We start from the raw sequence: 23,159 nt of genomic DNA on the forward strand, positions 1-23,159 counted from the left end.
CCTGAACAGACAATAATGAGGAATGAAATTGAATAAATAATAAAAAAAACCTACTATACAAAAAAAGCTCTGGACCAGATGGATTCATAGCTGAATTCTACCAGAAATACAAGGAAGAACTGGTTCAAATTTTCCTGAAACTGTTCAAAAAAATCAAGGAGTAGAGACTTCTCCCTAACTCATTCTATAAACCCATTATCATCCTGATACCAAAATCTGGCAAAGACATAACAACAAAGAAAACTACAAGCCAATATCCTTGGTGAACATAGATGCAAAATCCTCAATAAAATGCTAGCAAACCAAATCCAGCAGCATATCAAAAAGTGAATTCCCTGTAATCACATGGGCTTTATTCCTGGGATGTAAGGATGGTTCAACATATGCAAATCAATAAATAGAATTCACCACATAAACAATTAAAAATCAAAACCATAGGATTATCTCAATAGATGCAGAAAAAGCATTTGATAAAATACAACATCTCTTTTTTTTTTTTTTTTTTTTTTTTTGAGACGGAGTTTCACTCTTGTTACCCAGGCTGGAGGGCAATGGCGCGATCTCAGCTCACCGCAACTTCCGCCTCCTGGGTTCAGGCAATTCTCCTGCCTCAGCCTCCTGAGTAGCCGGGATTACAGGCACGTGCCACCATGCCCAGCTAATGTTTTGTATTTTTAGTAGAGACAGGGTTTCACCATGTTGACCAGGATGGTCTCGATCTCTTGACCTCGTGATCTACCTGCCTCGGCCTCCCAAAGTGCTAGGATTACAGGCTTGAGCCACTGCGCCCGGCCACAACATCTCTTTATGATAAAAGCCCTCAACAATCTAGGCATTGAAGGAACATACCTCAAAATAATGAGTCATCTATGACAAACTCAGAGCCAACATCCAATTCAATGGACAGATGGAATAATTCCCCCTTAAGAACTGAAATAAGACAAGGATGTCCACTCTCGCCACTCCTACTCAACATAGTACCGGAAGGCCTAGCCAGAGCAATCGGACAAGACAAAGAAATAAAAGATAGCCAAATAGGAAAAAAGGAAGTCAAATTATCTTTCTTTGCTGGCAATAAGATTCTACACCTAGAAAACCCTAAAGATTCTCCCAAAAATCTCCTAGACCTAATAAATGACCTCAGCAAAGTCTCAGGATACAAAATCAATGTACAAATATCAGTAGCATTTCCATACCCAATTACATTCAAGCTCAAAACCAAATTAAACAAGCAATACCATTTACAGTAGGCACACACACAAAAATAAAATACCCAGGAATATATCCAACCAAGAATGTTAAAAATCTTTACAATGAGAACCTCAAAACACTACTGAAATAAATCATAGATGACACAAACAAATGAAAAACATTCTACACTTGTGGATTGGAAAAATCAGTATCGTTGAAATGTTTATACTGCCCAAAGCAATCTACAGATTCAATGCTGTTCCTATCAAGTTATGAGTCAATGTCCACAGAATTGGAAATAACTATCCTAAAATTCACATGGAACCAAAAAAGAGACAATCCTAAGCAAAAAGAATAAAGCTGGAGGCATCGCATTACCTCGCTTCAAACTATACTGCAAGGCTGCAGTAAGCAAAACAGCATGGTGCTGGTACAAAAACAGACACATAGACCAATCAATAGAATAAGAACCCAGAAATAAAGTTGCATACCTACAACTAACTAATATTTGACAAAGTCAACAAAACCAAACAATGTGGAAAGGACACTTTATTCAATAAACGGCTAGCTATATGCAGAAGAATGAAACTGGACTGCTACCTCTCACCATATACAAAAATTAACTCAAGATGAATTGAAGTCTTAAATATAAGATCTCAAATTAGAAAAATCCTAGAAGAAAAACAAGAAAATACTTTTCTAGACATTTATCAAGGTAAAGAATTTATGACGAAGTCCTTGAAGGCCAATGCAACAAAAACAAAAATGGACAGTTAGGTCCTAATTAAACTAAAGAGCTTTTGCACAGCAAAAGAAACTATCAACAGAATAAACAGATAACCCACAGAATGGGAGTAAATGTTTGCAAACTATGCATCTGACAAAGGACTAATATCTAGAATCTGTAAGTAACTTAAACAAATCAACAAGAAAAACAAATAGCCCCATTAAAAAGTAGGCAAAGGACTTGAACTGACACTCCTCACAAAATATATAAGTGGCCAACAAATAAAAAAATGTTCAGCACCACTAATCATAAGAGCAAAAACTCTGTCTCAAAAAAAAAAAAAAAAAAAAGAAAAAAAGAAAAGAAAGAAAGAAAGAAACAGAAATATAAACTACAATGAGATACTATCCCACACCAATCAGAATGGCTATTATCAAAAATTCAGAAAACAGCAGATACTGGTAAGACTGAAGAGAATGCTTATACACTGTTGGTCGGAATGCAAATGAATTCACCCCTTGTGGAAAGCAGTTTGAAGATATCTGAAAGAACTAATAATAGAAGTACCATTCAACTCAGCAATCCCATTACTGAGTATATACCCAAAGGAAAATAAATCGTTCTACCAAAAAGACTCCTGCACTGCTATGCTTATTGCTGCACTATTCACAATAGCAAAGACATGGAATCAACCTAGGTGTCCATCAGCGGTGGACTGGACTGAAAAACTGTGGTAAATATACACCAGGTGTATCATGCAGTCACAGAGAAGAATGAATTCATGCCCTTTGCAGTAACGTGGATGCAGCTGGAGGCCATTATCCTAAGCAAATTAATGCAAAAACAGAAAACCAAATACTGCATGTTCTTACTTATAAGTGGGAGTTAAACACTGGGTACACATGGACACAAAGATGGGAAAAACAGACACTGGGGATTCCAAAAGTAGGGAGTTGGCAAGGGCTAAAAACTACTTATCGAATACTATTCACTGCTTGGTTTATGGGATCATTACAAGCTCAAATCTTAGCATTAGGTATTATAATCATATAACAAACCTGCACATATACCCCCTGAATTTAAAATTAAAAGTAAATAAATAGGTAAATGAAAGATAAATGAAATAAAAAAAAATCAAGAATATGGGCCACTACTCTGGTCTCTTAGGGTCAGTGGGAGGGGAAAAAGAGCAGGGTTAAAAAAAAAAAAAAAAGAGTAGATGATGAGCCACACGGTGAGCTATATTAAGATAAAACTTGAGGCCGGGCGCGGTGGCTCAAGCCTGTAATCCCAGCACTTTGGGAGGCCGAGGCGGGTGGATCACAAGGTCAAGAGATCGAGACCATCCTGGTCAACATGGTGAAACCCCGTCTCTACTAAAAATACAAAAAAAATTAGCTGGGCATGGTGGCGCGCGCCTGTAATCCCAGCTACTCAGGAGGCTGAGGCAGGAGAATTGCCTGAATGCAGGAGACGGAGGTTGCGGTGAGCCGAGATCGCGCCATTGCACTCCAGCCTGGGTAACAAGAGCGAAACTCTGTCTCAAAAAAAAAAAAAAAAAGATAAAACTTGAGAGATGTAAACCTGAAAACAATGTGTCTTTCCTTATTGGATCCTGTTGGGAGAACAAATTTGAGGGACAATTGGGATTCTGAATAAGGACTGGACATTATAATTATAATTTTTATTATATTATAGGAGTTCCTAAATTTTTAGGAGTGATAATGGTATTGTGGCTATGAAAGAAAACTCCCTAATTTTTAAAAGATGCATGCCAAGAGGTTTAGGAGGGAGGTATGCTGTTACCTATAATTTACTTTGAAATGATTCAGTAAACAAAAAATAGAAGGATGAATGGGTGGATTGATGAATAAATAAAGTAAATGTGGCAAAATATTAAAAAACTGTTCTCATATGCAATTGTTTATGAATCAGATTTAGTTTAGTAAAAACCAAATAAGATACAATAAATTGGATACTGAGGTTATTTTTAGATTTCTTATTACTATCATCAATAATCTTCAATTTCAAATTTATATTCCTTAGAACTTATTGTTAACTATTGGTTACTCTTATAATAAATGTTACAAAGTTGAACTGATAAAATATTATAATAAAATATTTATTTTGTTATCTGTTTCTTTATGATGTAGATCCACGTTAGATATTCTTTGAAAACCCAGTTTAGTTAACAAGAAAAATGGAAAACAGATTTAGTCCTCTTGCCTCTGACGTTACAGGCATACAACTTGTCATTGTAAACCCAGTGTCAGTAGGTCAGTGACCCAAAAGTCCCTGTCCTTTGTGCTGGAAAATATCCTCAGAGAGGGAACTTTAGATTTCTGTAAGTGAAAATCTGAACAGTGCTAATTTGTTTGCTTACCTGCAATGTATGGCTTGTTGAGATAAAATAGGGTGGGAACCTGATCTACCCAGGCATATCTTTCATGTGAATGTGAAGGAAATGATTCATTGACAACCCCAAAGACCTTGCTGGGAAAACATAGCTCAGTATTGCATCATCAAGCATTTTAAAACAAAGTGTCAGGAAACAGTTTAGAAATCAGTCTCTGTCACTATCTCTTATTAACTATTTGTTTGTATTAATAAGAGTAACCAACACTTGTGTTTTGTTTGGTAGTTTACTAAGTATATTCATGATGACTTTTGGAAGTGGTAAGGTAGATCTCATTACTCATTTTTTCAGGTGAGGAAAATGAGGCTCACAGATTTTTCAGTGACTTGCCCAGGTTTACACAGTTTGAAAGTGGAAGAGCCATGGTTTTCTACTTCTGGGTCTACCTAGGAAATGGGAAGGCATCAATTGTGAAATTTAATCTCATAGAAACTCAGTTTTCTGAGCTGTAAGGTGGGCATAATGTTCATTTTACAGTAATGCTATTAAAAAAACCCTGAAATTATGTAAAGAAGACATCTAGGTTAGTACTTTCATAAACATGGAGTTCAATACAAATTTAGTCCATTTACTTTTTTTTTTTTTTTTTTTTGAGATGGTCTCTGTTGCTCAGGCTGGAGTGCAGTGGTGCGATCTTGGCTTACAGCAGCCTTGACCTCCTGAGCTTAAGTGATGCTCCCACCTCAGCCTTCCAAGTAGCTGGGACTACAGGCACACACCACCACATCCAGCAAATTTTTGTATTTTTTGGTAGAGATGGGTTTTGCCATGTTGCCCACGTGGGTCTTCAACTCCTGAGCTCGAGCGATCCTCCCGCCTCGGTCTCCCAAAGTGCTGGGATTACAGGTGTGAGCCACTCTTCGTGGCCTCATTTACTTTTTAGTGCCATATTTATAGTCCTGTAGCTGTAACCTTAATCTGTACCTTAAAATTTCCACTGTCGAATTCCTTATATACCATGTTAGTAAGCTATGGTATTGCTATATTGAATCTTCAATATAGTACTTTTCCAGGAGGCTGACTGCAAGCTTCTTTTGCTTTTTTAGTTACTAATTCCTTCCCCCACTTTTGGGCAAAATGCCAAGAGTATTTTGAGGAGATTAAGTTGAACCTGTAATTTATTGAGTCATACCATTAAATGGAGTTAGAGTGAAGTTATAACACATTTGCAAGGTGACATATCCAAAGGGGCAGTAAGCAGCAGCCATAAGGAAAGTCACAGAAATCCATTTATCTGCCAACACATTTATGTAAGAAATTACACTACTGATCAGGAATTTCCTGCTGTATGACATATTTTTTTTCCTATGGAACTTTTCAGTGGCTTGTAATGGACTGTTATGCCTCCTCTTCAGGCTTGGCTGTTATCAGTGCCACTCAGATATCCCTTCCTATTCAGTATGGAGTGCTTTCTGACACTTATGAATGTGTGCACCTATTTTTTAACTATTAAAATGTTGATTTATATCATAGAAGACTCATCATTTCTGCTTCCCCACACACAGTTCTGTTGTAAGAATTTACTGGTTTCAAACATGTATTACTTATTTGAACTTGTAGGAAAGGAAAAGGATGCCATAAAATTGAAAGCTACATGTGAGTATCATAAGAGATAATTTTCTACCAAAATAATATGCAAAGGTAACAACTGGGGAAATTTTTAGGCAGATGGGTAAAGAGATTTGAGTGTTTCTGATTATGTAGATAATGCTGAGTGAAAGGAAGAGCACTGCAGAGGGAATACTTGATTTGCAGCAGAAATCCAGAGCTTAAGTCTAGGCTCTGCCGTCTGCCAGGTGAGCAGGAGCAAGACACCTAGGGCTTCAGCTGTGGAAATGGGCACTGAATCATATTTCTTAACCTCTGTAACACCCCAGGAAATTTTAGTTTGCAGAGGTGGTATAAAACTTTACTTATGCAGCCTTATTTCAGTATACTTGTGTATGCAAGTTAAATATTTAGCATTTCAATGTTTGTACAGATAATTGGCAAATAGAAAGTAATATAAAATAAATAAGTAGATTTAATATTTTCTGAGTTTTAATGGAGAAATATGATTATATATATTTTTAAATTAGATTCAGCAGTAGCAGTTTCAATGAATTACTTAGCCTCCTAAACATAAATCAACTTCATCCTTCTGTTTTTTTTTTCAATTTTACATCAACAAACTGCCAGGAATCAGAACAAAATAGTATTTCTTCAGAATGACTTTTGCATCAGTTGCATATCACTGATGTAAATTGTATCCTATCAGATATTTTGATTCACTTAAAGCTTCTGATATATTATACAGATCTAAATATTAAAAAATTTTTTATGACTTTCTTTCTGACTATAAAAATGGATTTAATTTCCAGAAATGCATGTCTGGGTAAATACAGAGACTATATTGAAATATTTTATTGTACTAATGGATAAAAGGAGAAAATCAACTAGAAATTTATACCTTGGGAAAGGAAAGGACAAAATTGTCACTATCAGTAGATGATACAATTGTCTATTTAGTAAAACTAGAAAGTCAATTATAATACTCCTAGAAACAATAAAAAATTTAGTAAAAAGACAAGTTAAAAGTTAAAATATATGAAACTCAATAGCTTTCTTATATAGCAACCATTACCATTAATAAAATATAAGGGAAAAAGAATTTTATTCTCACTAGAACATCACTGCATGAGGACAGACACTATTTTTGTTCACAGCTGCATCCCCAGCTCCTAGAACAGTGTCTGACACATAGTAGACATCATAAACATTTGTTGTATAAATGAATTAATAACAAAAATCATAAAATTATTGAGTATTCTTAATATGAAATTCATAGGATCTTTAATCCTATATTTCATGGAAAACTGGTGTGTGAATTGGGTTGGTGAATTTTCTGAAAGGAGGGTAGTGGGGCTGGGCGCGATGGCTCATGCCTGTAATCCCAGCAGTTTGGGAGGCTGGGATGGGCAGATCTCCTGAGGTCAGGAGTTCAAGACCAGCCTGGCCAACATGGTGAAAACCTGTCTCTACTAAAAATACAAAACTTAACTGGGTGTGGTGGTGGGTGCCTATAATCCCAGCTACTCAGGAAGCTGAGGCGGGAGAATCACTTGAACCCAGGAGGCAGAGGTTGCAGTGAGCCAAGATTGTGCCATTGCACTCCAGCCTGGGGGACAAGATCGAGACTTCATCTCAAAAAAAAAAAAAAAAAAAAAGGAAAGAAGGATAGTGATTATATGTAGAATGTTTTTCTCTATCAGACATTCATTCATTCAACAAATATGTTTGGGGATCTACTCTGTGTTTGGCAGTGTTCTAAGCACTGTTGTAGTCACCAGATAGATAAAAATAGACAAAAATCTCTGGTTTCATGGAACTTATTATCTCATTTGGAGATATAAACAGTATGCAAATAAATAAGTAAAATAGATAGCATGTCAGATGCTGCAAAGTGTTAAGGAGAAGAATAAAACAAAGAAGGGGCTGTAGAGTTCCAGGGTTCAGGCAGCTGGTAGAAGTAGACCTGCCACCTATCACAGGTGGCAACTGTGAGTAGGGTGCTCAGGCAAGATCTCACAGACAGGTGGTATTTGAGTAAAGGCCTGGAGAAGGTGACTCATGTGGCTATTGGTATTAAAAGCTACAGTAATTAAAACAGTGTGGTCTTAGCTTCAAAGGGACACAGAAAGATGGAACAAAATATTGAGTTCAGAAACTGGCTCAAATATATGTGAAGATTAGTTTTTTTTTTTTTTTTGAGACGGAGTTTCGCTGTTGTTGCCCAGACTGGACTGGAGTGCAATGGCACGATCTCAGCTCACCACAACCTCCGCCTCCTGGGTTCAAGCAATTCTCCTGCCTCAGCCTCCCGAGTAGCTGGGACTACAGGCACGCACTATCATGCCCAGCTAATTTTTGTATTTTTAGTAGAGACGAGGTTTCACCTTGTTGACCAGGATGGTCTCGATCTCTCGACCTCGTGATCCACCCACCTCGGCCTCCCAAAGTGCTGGGATTACAGGCTTGAGCCACCGCGCCCGGCATATGTGAAGATTTAACGTGATAAAGTGGTCAAGAAAATGGACTGTTTATAAAGAGTGCTGGAACAACTTGCTAGCCATTTTGGGGAAAAAAGGTAACTTGGGATATCACCTTATCCAGACAAAAATTACAAATGGATAAAAAGTTTTCATGTTAAAGCACGCACATTAAACAGCTGAAGAATATTTAAGTATGTATTTTTATATTTACAGTCTTTGACTAGAGAAGGTCTCTTAAAGCATGATAACAAATCCAGAAAATGAACAGAATGGTCCACAGATTTGACCATATAAAAGTTTGAGGTGGCAAAAATAAAACAAAATAAATAAAAAATTAAAATCACCACCCATAAAAGTTAAATAAAAAAATATATATTACAGAAATACTGTATTTCTTTAGTCCCCATCCTCCTTCTGAAGTTAATGTATACATTTAATGTGGTAATGTCTCTTTCTCCTTGCTGTTAGGAACTATTAAATTGATAGTACTTATTCTAATAAACTCCCTGTTAGAAAGCAGAACTAAGGTATATAGAGAACTTTAAAGAGCAACATTTTTTTTGCATACTCAATAGCGAAAGTAAAAAGTATGAACACAGTTCACAAGGAAAGAAATGCAAATAACCAACAAAAGTGAAAAGATGTTAAGCCTTTTGAGTAACAAGGAAAGCTAAGCTGAAATTGCATTGAGGTGCAACCTTTTACCCATTGGGTTAGTAGGCCTGAAGAGGATTGTTATGAGAGGCAAAGGGAATATACCAAATTTTCATTTACTGCCAATGGGAGTGTGAATTTGTACAACCTTTCATTAAAACTAAATATGTTCATGCCTTTAAAATTTCCTTGGATTTTTTTCCCTAAAAGGATATAATTGAACAAGTGTTCAAAGACAAGAATGTATGTACAAAAATGTTTATCTCCACGTTGTTGCAATAGTAAATAACTGGAAATGATCTTGATGTCCATTAATAGAGAAATGGTTAAACTACAGTGGAATGCTATGCAATGTGAAGTGCTATGGAATGCTATGCAATTATTATTTGTTTATATGAGAAGATGCCCACAATAAATTGTTTATTAAAAGGCAGACTACTGCAGCCATTTTGGAAGACAGTTTGATGCTTTCTTACAAAACTAAGCATCCTCTTATCATATGATCCAGCAATTGTACTCCTGGGTATGCACTCCAACTTAAGTCCACACAAAAACCTGCACATAAATGTTTTCAGTAGCTTTATTCATAATTGCCAAAAATTGGAAGCAACCAAGATGTCCTCAAGTAAATAATTGGATAAAACAAACTGTGGTATATCCAGACAATCAGGTGTTACTCAGTTATAAAAATAAATGAGCTATTAAGCCATGAAAAAAAACACTGAAGAAAGAATGCATATTGCCAGGTGAAAAAATAGCATTTGGTAGTCTAAAATGCTACATACTCTTTTACTCCAAGTATGTGACATTCTGGGAAGGGCAAAACCATGGAAACAGTAAAAAGATCTGTGGTTGCCAGGGGTTAGGGGGAAGTCAGGGAGGGATAGATAAGTGGAGTGCAGAGAATTTTTAGAGCAATGAAACTATTCTGCATGATGCTGTAATGGTGGATACCTGACATCATACATTTGGCAAAACCCATAGAAGAATTAATCTTAATGTAAAATTTAGTTAATAATAAAGTTTCAATGTTAGTTTATCCATTATAACAAATGTACCACACCAAAACAAGTTGTTAATAATAGGAGAAATTGGTAGTGAACAAAATGGGAATATATGGGAACTCTCTACGCCTTCTGGTTAATGTTTCTGTAATCCTAAAACTGATCTAAGAAATAAAGCCTATTAGTTTAAAAAAATGCACGAATGATCCTTTTTGTAGTGTGTGCGTGCATGTGTATGTGTGTGTGTGTAGGAGGTTCTGTAGACATAAGTTGGGAAGGATTGCATTGAAATGTTAATAGTGGTCACTTCTAGTGGTGAGATTGTGAGTGATTTTCACTTTTTAATTTATGTTTGTTGATAATATGCAAATTGCATTCATAGAAAATTGTGGTGTTGTTAAATACTATCATTACTTATCCATATAACTCTTATGTGAGGTTAAGATTTTGGTAACTATCTGGTTATTTTGATCAAGGCAGATACCCGGTAATTGGTGTGTTAAGGCATTTTTCTTCCTGAGTTATTAGATGACGAAATCATAGAAAATTAAACTTATTAGGAAACATTAGATGTGCATATTTGAAGACAGATTTTTAATTTTGTTTTTTGAGACAGAGTTTCGCTCTTGTTGTCCAAGCTAGAGTGCAACGGTACGATCTTAGCTCACTACAACCTTTGCCTCTTGGGTTTCAAGTGATTCTCCTGCCTCAGCCTCCCCAGTAGCTGGGATTACAGGCATATGCCACCATACCTGGCAAATTTTGTATTTTTAGTAGAGACAGAATTTCCCCATGTTGGTCAGGCTGGCCTCGAACTCCCGACCTCAGGCCATCTGCCTGCTTCGGCCTCCCAAAGTGCTGGGATTACAGGCATTAGTCACCATGCCCAGCCTAAAGACAGATTTTTTAATAGTTTTACTGTGAGTTTATTGTTTTTTTGTCAAATATTATTTATGAGAAATCTAGGAATGTTGGGGTAACTGGAGAGGAAAGATGTCATAGGAAACAGCTCCCTTTGGATGATCTAAGAGGTTCATTCATGTTGTATATAATGCACCTCTTATCAGAAAGTTACCAGTGACGCCATTTCTTTTCTGGTAAAGCAAAGCAAGTCTTCATTTTTACTTATTTGATATCTTTGAGTTACTTACTGATGTCAGAGAGGGGCTCCTTCATGTATGTTTATTCATATGTTTTTATTACTGAAGAAATAACTCCACAAAAATGAAAGGCTTGACAATGTCCCTTTAAAAAGGTATTTTATTGACTATTGTGGATTGTGGATTAACAAATCTGTAACTAGAGATTAATCTGGAAAAATGGGAGAGAGGAATTGAATGTGGGTGGGACAGAGACAGAGGAGGAAATGTGTAGGAATTAGGGCATTACTGCTGATGAAAGGGTGTGAATATGACTCCTTGAGGCTTTCTGAGTTTGCCAGATTCTGTGCTAAGTGCTCTGCATATATATCTTCTTAATCTCTGTAACAGACCTATGAGGTGGCAGGCATTATTATCCACAGTTTTCAGATGAGGAAACTGGCTCAGAGAGGTTTCAGTAAATTACCAAAGATCACACAGCCAGTAAATAGCAGTCAGAATTTGAACTCACAGATGTTTGGACCTCAAGTCTGTGTGCTTTACAGTACTGCATACCTCTATCTACAGAATGCTGATTTTATAGGTATTTCCCCCAACATGGCTATTGGTTAACTGCCCAGATTTGTTTTAACATAAGGAACACATGGTCCAGTTTGTTTTTCAAAAGGTAAGTGTATATAAAGAGATGTAGACCCTTCTATGGTTTGCTGGAGTTTATTTTGTACTTAGTTCTTGTGTATCAGAACTACTTTATTAATTGAAAATAGACCCATTAATTCCTGTGTGGGATGTCCAAAATGCTTTCTTTGTAAATTTCTAGTTTTTCCTTTGGACTATGGTAATTTGCATTTGCCCCTATAGTCCTATGCTCTTGGCAGTAGCTGCAGACTTCAAGTATTAAACATCAATGAAATACTGTATGTGGTTTTCTATATGGTATGGGAGGAAAAAAGTGAATCTGGGGGATGGATCCAAGTTATGTGAGACTCTAGCTGAAGGCTCAGGTCCCTCTGGGGAAAGTCACAGCAGCCTGACCGTGTAGGAAAATGGCACTCTGCTGCTCTCAGTTTACTTGGTAGTGTCTGCCAAAGAGCACAGGAAGAACAGTAGAGCAACAATGAGCAGTTTTTCAGCTGCCAGAGAAAAAGTTTCACAAACTGGAAATATTACAAAGGTACACTAATGTCTGATAGTAATTTATTCATCAAATTTTGTTGCATAGTAGATGCTGAAAATACAATGCTGAATTAGTTATTGTCCCTGCTTTCAAGGAGCACACGGGCCAGATGGGAAGACAACATATAAATTCCAGTACAGGACGTCAAGGGCCATAGTGAGTTACAGGGCCTTATGTGAGCATCTAGGAGAGGGGCCTGGTTTCACTGGAAGTGTTGGGAAATGTTCCAGAAGAGGGACTATCTATTCTAAGCCGGACTGGCTATATAATTTGCGGAGTCCAGTGCAAAATGAAAATGTGGACCATTTGTTCAAAAACTATGAAGAATTTCAAAATGGTGACAGCTGAGCATTAGATAAGGCACAGACACTTCTAATTGAATTTTCTTCTACTTAGACTGTAATACCCACAATGGGAAAATTCCAAACCATTGTTTAACAAAACGAACCCACTCTGGGTATTTATGCCATTTGTTTCCTTTGAAGTCTTATTACTATGTAGCAAAAATCTAGGGTCTATGATAATATATTTAAATCAATCTTGTGTGGCCATGACAATTTTGGAAGAACTATATTAGAATGGGTCATGAATGTTTAGTATTTGTTGCATTTCCCACAGAAAAGGACAGTTTCTGGGAACTTCAGGGAATATTTAAATACTTTCTCGAGCAGCCTGTTGCCTCTGAAAGAAATAATTGATGGGAATGATAAAAAGCAAGTGTTAGTATGTTTTTTGGAAATGAAAACAGAAACCCTACCTGTTGATTACAAAAGCAGAGAACATGATATCCATGGAATATTGTATTATAGTATTGTTCACAACTACTCACTGTACCCTTTTAAGAGTTGTACAGCCAGGCGTGGTGGCTCACGCCTGTAACCTCAGCACTTTGGGAGGCCGAGGCAGGCAGATCACGAGATCAGGAGTTCCAGACCAGCCTAACCAACATGGTGAAACTCTGTCTCTACTAAAATTACAAAAATTAGCCCAGCGTGGTGGCGTGGGCCTGTAATTACTACTTGGGAGGCTGAGGCAGGAGAATCGTTTGAACCAGGAGGGAGAGGTTGCAGTGAGCCAAGATAGTACCATTGCACTCCCACCTGGGTGACAGAGGAAGACTCCATCTCAAAAAAAAAAAAAAAAAAAAAAAAAGTTTTATAATGCCTGCTGGTAGGAAGGTAGCCATACAATTTATAGTAATTCCCTGAGAAAAGAGGCTTGTCTCTCCTTCCCAGGTGGCCATGTGACTTGCTTTGGCCAATGGAATGAAAGGATGTGATGTAAGCCGTGCCTGAGCAGAAGTTCAGGGTAAATACTTTCAGGGCCGTGATAGTTTGGCACGTTCTTTTTCTCCTGCCACAAGTCCAGCATGTTTCCCAGAGGAGTTGCTTCTTCAAGTCTGGATCCTGAATGAAAAAGCCATGTGGATCACAGTCATGGCCAACACATGAAATGTGAATGAGAAGTAAACCTTGGTTGTTAAAAAGCCACTGAGATTTTTTGTGGTTATTAATGACCATAGCTGGGTGAAAGCTGCCTAACACAGTGTTTTTATTTAGAATGGGGCAATGATTCACAAATACAGTATTTGCCTAAAGGGCATTCAGTGATTCCACTCCTCTGGGTAATGACACTGCTCTAATAATGGTGATTATATAGATATTTCCAGAGGCAGATACACTGGAAATTCTGCTAATGGTAATCTGAGCTGTGGGGAAATGAAGCTGAGTCCTCCAGGCAAGAGTTGGGTCTAATGGCTATAATGGCTAAACCCCTGCCCTTATTTCCCCACCTGGTCCAGCTGCTTGCTGCCTACTTGATCTTGGACAATTTGATAAGCCTCAATTTCCCGATTTATAAACTTGGAATAGGACTATTCATAAATTTGTTAGGACAGAGTCAGTTTCTATTTCTTCTATATCAATGCCTGTTTCCCATTCAGTTTCTTCCCTTCTGATTAAATTAGCTCTTGTTTGACTTTGTCTATCATTTTTAATATAAAAGAAGTAAGATATTTGTAGATTCATGTTGGGCTTCTCTTTGTTTTTCTCCAGGTATATATTCTTTCTTCAGTAACAACAACTACGTCATAAATGGTATATCCTTTATTTTGATATCTACATATAGATTATTAAACATGTAAGTTATTGTGTTTGTATATAAATAAATATAAAATATGCATAAAACCATGTCCTCTACATAGGAAAAATTTAGGATAAAAGAATTAGTGAAACATTTTCTTTTCTTAAAAGAATTATGGTGGGGGAAGCAGGTTAACTTCTCCCTACAAAGCTGTTAATTCTTTTATGCCACTTGGCAAACCAACTTCCTTCCTTCCTTTCTTCCTTTTTTCACCCTCTTTCTTCCTCCCTCCTTCCCTCTCCCTTCCTCCCTCCCTCCCTCCCTCCCTTCCTTCCTTCCTTCCTTCCTTCCCTCCCTCCCTCCTTCCTTCCTTCCTTCCCTCCTTCCTTCCTTCCTTCCCCTCTCCCTCCCTTCCTCTTTTCTTTCTCTTGCCTGCCTTCCTGCCTTTTTTTCTTGTATTTTCTTTTCCTTTCTCTTCTTTTCTTTTCTTTGAAGCAGGATGTGGCTCTGTCATCCAGGCTGGAGTACTGTGGCGTGATCTTGGCTCACTGCAACTTCTGCCTCCTGGGCTCAAGTCATCCTCCTGCCTCAACCTTCCAAGTAGCTGGAACTACAGGAATGTGCCATCAGGCCCAGCTAATTTTTGTATTTTTTGTAGAGATAGAGTTTCATCATATTGCCCAGGCTGGTCTTGAACTCCTGAGCTTAAGCATCCACCTGTCTCATCCTCTCAAAGTGCTGGGATTATAGGCATGAGCCACTGTGCCTGGCCTGGCAAATTTTTTTAATTGTCACTATTGGTCAAGCCCTGTCCTATGAACTGAGAATAAAGAGTGGAACTGGATAGAAATGGCCTGTTATCTTTTAGCTTACCTTCTAGTAGGAAGAAGCAGACGATAAGCAAATATGTAGACCCAAAAAAAGGCCAAAAAAAAAAATGAAGTGTTTTTTGGGAGAAGTCCTTGGGAGAGCTCTTTGCCAAATGGATAAAAATGATGTGTTAATTTATAGCTGTTTCAAGAAAGGGAAATAACATTTATTGTGTACCTGCTAAGTTTCAGCTAGTTTATCAGTACTGTTTCATTTAATTATCACAATAACTCTGTGAGTAGGTCTGTTTTATAGGTCAAAAACTGGACATTCACAACTAGAAAGTCAACTAACTTTCCCACAATTACCCAGCTGGTAAATTCAAGAGTAGACTTCTAATTCTTACCTCCTACTTCTTCCTCAAGCTCAGTAATCTCTTTTAAGTAGGAAAAACGTGTCTCTTTCTGTTTATCCTCACCTCTGTTTATCCTCAATTATGCTATTTTAGATTAGAAATGATATTTTCTCAGAATAAAATTAAATTTCAGCTTTCCCTTACCTTTACAGGAAATAATCTTTTAAAAAATTTATTAAATCTTTGCTATCCCTACTGAAGAAAATATATATATATAACGCTGGGAAAGAGTTTGCCTCTGATATACCTCTGCTCCTGAGGGTAAAATGGGCTCAGAGTGGCTTTAAAGCCTGTTCAACAAAGGCAGGAATGCCAGAGGATTGACATTTTCTTTTTCTTCATCTGACTGGGTTAGTGTAGCTGTAATAGAGTATGGTTCAGGAGGGCAAAACCATTTTGGAAAAAACCTTGAAAGGGCTTCAATTTCAAGTCACAAGATCAATTATGTGAGGTTCTAGAACTACTGATACTGAGTATTACGGCAGATCCATGGCACAGGTTCAGAAGGTGATTCAGGATGTCTCTTTCCTTGGACATTAAAGCTCATTACCTGAAAATTACTCAGCCTTGGCCCCTAGAGAAATTTTAAGTGCCCAGCCAAAACAGCATAATCCTACTTAAAATAACAAGATCTCATGATAATGAACAACATCTAAAGACAACACTTGTCTGGGTCAGATGTCATCAATTAGACAATTTTCAACAGCAAACACATCTCTAGATAACTACATGTGTGTCATATAAGGGATATATGGACTCTGGTTGTGTGCTTATAGTAAACTATCTTAAGTAAACTAGGCAGCAGGTAGAAAAAGAGCAATGCAATCTCACTTCTTTTATGCTCTTGCCTACAGTCTTTGATGGAATGAACTCCATTTGATGACCATTTCTACTCTTGCCTGCAAATTGGGAATATTAAATCCTACCTCATAGGAGTATGTACGGGTATGAATTGAGGTAGATAAAGACTTTACATGCTGTTTGGCATGGCATAGGTGTGGAGTGGACGTCAGTTTTCTGCTCATGATTTGCTCATCACATACCAATCTGGTATCTCTTTGTATTAAGCTCTGAGCCTTACAAACCACAGGGAGAGATGTGCAAATTTGCCCTCAATGAGCATGTTGTCTAGCAAGGAAGATGAAATGCATCGATAGACAACTAGTGGTAGGATTTAAGGGAGCCCAAGAAATAAGCACACTTTTCCTGGCCCAGTTGGTGACAAGGAGATTGACAGAGGGTCCCAGAGGTTGGCGGATTCTGGAGAATGTGGCATGGATGTGTTAGCTCAGGGGACTTGCCAGTCCTTCAGTCAGGTAGTAAGAGGATATCCCCAGTTGCCAGCCATTGGCAACATGAACTACAGGCTTCCTGGGGTGGAAGGACAGAATTGGTGCTGCAGGCTGGTCTGAAGAGGGCAGGCAGAGGGACTGAGCAATTGCGCTGAGAGAGAAAGGGGAGTACTAACTGTTGTGGAGCCTTCTCCACATGGAAGCATGAAACAGCAGAAAGGGAGAAGGAAAAACCCCTAGTAAATGTAGCTTGAAATTTAAATCCAAGGGCTAAGAATAACTGACATTAATACTCATGCCTCATTACTGGTCGATTTATTTGGTTCTCAAACCATGGCTCTGTGTCAGAATCACTTGTGGAGATTTAAAACATTACAAATACCTGGCTCTACCTATTGGGGATTCTAAATCAGAGGCTTTGGGACGGGACAGGTTCAGATACCTATGTTTTAAAATCCCACTGCAGGTCATGCTGATGGGCATCCAGGGTTTTGACCCACAACATTAATTAAGCAACAATAGGCTTGGTTAATCTTTAAAAATATAATAGTTTTTGAAAAGGACCAGTGCTAATTGCATTACGCTTCTGTGTCAAAAAAAACTCCCTCAGATTTATTTGTCCTTTCTGCCAAAACAGAGATAAGAGAAGATCAAGGGAGTAGACAGATAAAAAGTCCTGCATCTTTTGTCTTAGGTTTTCAAAGAAATAACCAGAAGATATATATTTTTTTTGCTTATTTTTGTTCTGTAGTTAGTATGATCAAAGCTACCATTTCAAAAGCCGGTCTTCCCTGGAAACATGAATAGGAATATAATACATTAAATTGCAGTTTTACCTAATTTTTTAGTGAGTGCCTACTGTGTGCTGGAACTATGCTCGGCAGTTTCCTGTGTCTTCCCAGCTGAGGAAGTCAGGCCATAAGTGTAGTGGGATTAATGATGGCATTATGAGCTAGTGAGAATGTTTAGGAACCATGACTTAACAAATGATTATCTGTATGACTCCCAACACTGATGAAGATATGGTGATGTTGCAGCACGCATGTATTGTGGAGACACTAAAATTTAATACAACTTTTTGAAGAAAAATTTGATAATGCATCCTAAGAACCAGATCTGTATATATGTTCTTAACATTGCACTCATTATTTCAATTTCTGAGAATTATCTTAAGGAGATACATTTTAAAAGTAACATGTTATAGGTAAGAGGAGAATAATTATAATATATTTTAAATGTAGCTATATCTGGAAATTACATAAATTTTAATTATTAAGGAAATCGTAGGTGAATTTTTGCATAATGACTTTTAGACACTTAAAACTGATTATTATAAAGCCTTTGAAGGAACAGGTAAATGCTTAAGACAAAAAGCCAAAAGAAAAATATGTACCAGGAAACTAAATAAAAGTTAGTCATTAATGTTGGAAGGAAGTGTGAAGATGGGATGTAGTTTGTGTGTGGTTGTAGGATTCTGAGTGTGTTTTCCTTTTTGGATGTGGTGGATGGGCATTGTCCGGTCTCCCCAGCATCCCTTCCCACCCTATATGCAGCTAAGAGGAGAGGAAACCTTTCACCTCTGGCTGATGAGCTGGGATGCTGTTTGCCCACAGTTGTTGGCAGTCTTGCCCCTGCTTTTTCCCCACTCTGCCAAATGGAGGAAACTTGCCTGTAGTAAGAGATAAAAAACTAGAGAGAGGCTGGAGTCAGAGGGATGAACAGATGTATGGAGAAAAAGGGGTAGGGAGATGGACAGGCCCACCTGAAGAGACCTTTAAGTTGGTGAGACAGCCTTCTAAATTTGTCACTTATGTAACCCCATACAATTTCTTTCTTATACTAGTTAATCTTGTTCTAGTCTGCTGACAATCAAAAGAATTCTGACAATAGAATTGGTTTAATTTTTAAAAGTTTTTATTCTGTGTTAGAATTTGCCAAGTTTAGGCCGGGCGCGGTGGCTCAAGCCTGTAATCCCAGCACTGTGGGAGGCTGAGGCGGGTGGATCATGAGGTCAAGAGATCGAGACCATCCTGGTCAACGTGGTGAAACCCCGTCTCTACTAAAAATACAAAAAATTAGCTGGGCATGGTGGCGTGTACCTGTAATCCCAGCGACTCAGGAGGCTGGGGCAGGAGAATTGCCTGAACCCGGGAGGCGGAGGTTGCGGTGAGCCGAGATTGCGCCATTGCACTCCAGCCTGGGTAACAAGAGTGAAACTCCGTCTCAAAAAAAAAAAAAAAAAAAAAAGAATTTGCCAAGGTTGTTATTTGTTTTTAAATGAAGCTTTTTTACTTTCTGAAGTACTAGAACATTTTGTACTTAAGTGTAAATACTGCATTTGTGAATCATTTCCCATTATTTTACAGATAGAATTTTGGTCTCTATTGAACTGTCATTTCCTCTCATGTCTTCTTCTCAGCTTTTCCTGCAACATAGCCACATTAACTGTTTTTCCACATCCTGCGTCTGACAATAGCCATCCTGAGAATGCTTTTGGAAAGGATGGTCTGAAACCACAACGTGGATTCAAATCTGTACAAGGCAGGAATGTATGTGGAATTCTGAAATCAATCAGCAAACAGTAATTGAACACTTACTGTGTGCCAGATACTGGGGCTACAATGAAAGTAAAAGTAGACAGAACCCCTCTCCTTAACACACTTATCTCTGTGGGTGCTCGTGTACATTCACTGGAGGTCCAGGGAGGATTAGTCTGGGAATATATTTAGCACTTAATATTTATTTAATACCTCTACACAAGGTCAATAGAATAACAAGCAACGTTTATGTCTTGTTTAAGATCTTGCATTAATAAGACAAGATCTGTGCCATATCTTATTTTCCCCATTTACCAGATGAGGAAACAGCAGAGCAGTGAGGATATTTAATGTGTCCGCGATTACAGAGTTAATAGGTGGCAAAGGTGAATTTAACCTGACACAGTCTGACTCCTTACCATAGGATAATGCTGCTTACACTGTTGTAAGAAATCTGCTCAGAAATGCTGAATCTAGAACTTAAATTATTTTTTAAATTTTTTTGGGGAAAATATTTATTAAGTTAAATGTTGGTGGTGAGGTATACAGATACCTGACCAGAATAAGATGACAAGAGATTCCCTTTTCAATGTGCTATAGTGTGAGCCACAGAAAAATATGTTCTGAAAAAATTAATTAATTAATTAATTCATCTGTTCAACAGCATTTTCAGCATACTTCCTGCTACTGAGCCAATTTTGTAGAAAAACCTTGGTTTGGTAGGGGTATATGGAACAGAAACAAATCCTTAAAATATAACATAGCATGGTAAGTTCTGTAATAAAAGGGTTAAAAAGGAACTTTGAGAGCATTGAGAGGTGAAAGGAGGGGAAGGATGGAGGAATGTCATGAATTGTTTGACAAGTAAGCTAGGCATTGAAATATTAGGAGGATTTCTTCCATGGGTTTGGGGGTGGGTGTAGGAGTGGGTGTAGAAAGGGACTTCTGCTAGGAGGATCTGCTTCTAAGCTTAGTCCTGAGAATTGCAAGTGGCTGTAAGAGCAGGACTAAAAAGATAGGCTGTGCAAACTGAGGGAAAGCATTTGGACTTGTCTTTGAGGTCAGGGCTATATAACCTCTTTTAATTGTATACACCTACCCGTAAAAATAACTTGATCATATACTCTTCAAGTATGTGGTTATTTGGCTACATTTATTTATATACACGTACTATCAGATTAGTTTATTATATCCCTTTGGAAATATACACAGATGTGATTAAATAGGAAATATTTAAAAATGCATCTTAGGTTTTACTCCTATAAAATTTTCTTAAACATTAGAATGAATAATGTGTTTGAAAATGCAGATATGTTTTTGAAAAATTTGATTTAACACTTTATGATGGGGTTATTTAAAGAACTGGTTCTGAGTTCAGTTTATTTTGGCTTCTAGTTTTAATCAGATCAAGACACTTCACAAAGAAATACAGTTCTGACTGAAGGAGTGTTTGTTGGCAGGACTAACTAAATCATGCTGCATTTTTTTTTTTTTTTTTTTTAATCTTAAACACTGTACTTAGGTTTTTCTTGAAATGTAATCAAAAACTTTCTGGTTTTCCTTATATCATTCAGTCATTCTTGTAAACTCTTTGGAGGTGTTGCATTTTAGAAATTTTAACAGTTTTTTCAAATTCATAGTCTTCATCTGGATTATTTAAACATAGGCTAGACAATTCTGTTTCTAATCTTTTTTAAACATGCAGATAGGAAAGGTACCTTTTTTTTTTTTTTTTTTTGAGACGGATTTTCGCTCTTGTTACCCAGGCTGGAGTGCAATGGCGCGATCTCGGCTCACCGCAACCTCCGCCTCCTGGGTTCAGGCAATTCTCCTGCCTCAGCCTCCTGAGTAGCTGGGATTACAGGCACACGCCACCATGCCCAGCTAATTTTTTGTAGTTTTAGTAGAGACGGGGTTTCACCATGTTGACCAGGATGGTCTCGATCTCTTGACCTCGTGATCCACCCGCCTCGGCCTCCCAAAGTGCTGGGATTACAGGCTTGAGCCACCGCGCCCGGCCCTTTTTTTTTTTTTAAATGAGACACAGTCACATAACTTTTAGCCATCAAATCAATGAAGAGGAAACACTTCCCCAATTGTATTAGTTATCTCTTGCTGCATAACAAACCATCCCCAAAATTAGTATCACAAAACAGCAGACATTTCTTATCTCATAGTTTCTGTGGGTCACAGATCCCAGGAGTGGCTTAGCTGCATTATTTTGAATCAGAGTCTCCCACAAAACTGTGGCTGAGGGGTTGGCTGGGCTTCCAGTCCCCTCAAGGCCAAATTGAATGAGGCCCTTCTTCCAAGTTCCTTCACCTGCCTGTTGGCATGCCTCAGGTCCTTGTCAGCTGTTGGCTAGAGGTGACAGTTTCTTGCCATGGGCTTCTCCATAAAGAGAGAGTGAGAGAGGGTGAGTAAGATGTAAGCCTCAGCCTTTCTGTAACGTAATCTCAAAAGTAACTTTTTCCGTAATCCTATTTGTTAGGGTTACTAAGTCCAGTCCATATTCAAGGGTAGGGAATTACACAAGGATTTAGATACCAGGAAGAGAAGATCAGTAGGGGCGACCTCAGAGGCTTCTGCCACACCCATTTTCAAAACAAAAAAATAATTTAGAAAATTTACTTTCTTATTCACTATTAAAATGTTTTTTTACCTTGAAGAGACATATTAAACATATCTGTTTTTCTGAAAATTTCTGCATAATCCTGGCAGCCACTAGTCATCACAGGAAAGGTTAGACAACTTGGGAGCCTTGTCTTTTGTAAAAGAAAAATGTGCAAGTCTACTTTTGGTTGGATAACTGTTAAGTATTTGGATACAAAATAACTAGCCAACTAGTAGGGACAGTTAATTTGATAAAATTAAGCCCTTTATAAAGTAGGTTCTTTATAAACGTTTTCATCAAACTTAAAAGATTTGCAAAGAACCTACTTTATAAAGGGCTTAATTTTATCAAGTGAACTGTTAATAACATCCTCTAGCATATAGAATGCAAATTATTTCAATATGCTGAGAGTGAAGAAATGAATGTAGATCCCCCCCGCCTCTGTCACCCGTCACTTGTGGGACCCTTTAAGAATTTTTCCTTCAGGGAAACTCATCTGGGTTAGGTGAGGGCATCAGTATCATTCCATACACTCAACATGCATACATTTAAATTACTTTCTAATTATTTTCTTTTTAGTTTTGCTAAAGAGTAGGAATATGTAAAATTAGGAATGCTAATACTGTTTTTCTGTACCATATGGTGCTTAACCCTTTAGAGACCTCTGCTCTAGGCCAAGCGTTCTTAACTCAGGATTTATTGCTTATGGGTGATTTGTTTTCAAGGGTTGAAAAAAGTGATCAAAGCTCTAATCAGATCTCCAAGAAACCATTAAAAACCACCGCTATAGGTAATGAATAGATAATGAAAAATTTTACAAAGGAGAACATAAAGGTATTTAAAGTTTAGGATGCTACTTGGGTAGCAGGGTGGAGGGTGGCTTGGAGAGACAGCTTGGAGGTAGGGCAATGGAGGGCCTGCTCTCTCAGCAAGGCGAAAGGTGATAAGATATTGAACACAGCCATGGCGAGTGGGATGGAAAGGGGAAACTTGTGGTGCATAAAGGCCAGCATGTGCCACAGCGAAAGGATGCAGGATTATGAAGCCACTAAATGTGTGTTTGTGTGTCCATAAAGGCAGTTTATAAAGAAAACATGTCTGCAAGAGGA

This window comes from Sapajus apella, unplaced genomic scaffold, assembly GCF_009761245.1.
Source record: "Sapajus apella isolate SASKATOON/1434 unplaced genomic scaffold, GSC_monkey_1.0 scaffold66, whole genome shotgun sequence".
Taxonomy (NCBI): domain Eukaryota; kingdom Metazoa; phylum Chordata; class Mammalia; order Primates; family Cebidae; genus Sapajus; species Sapajus apella.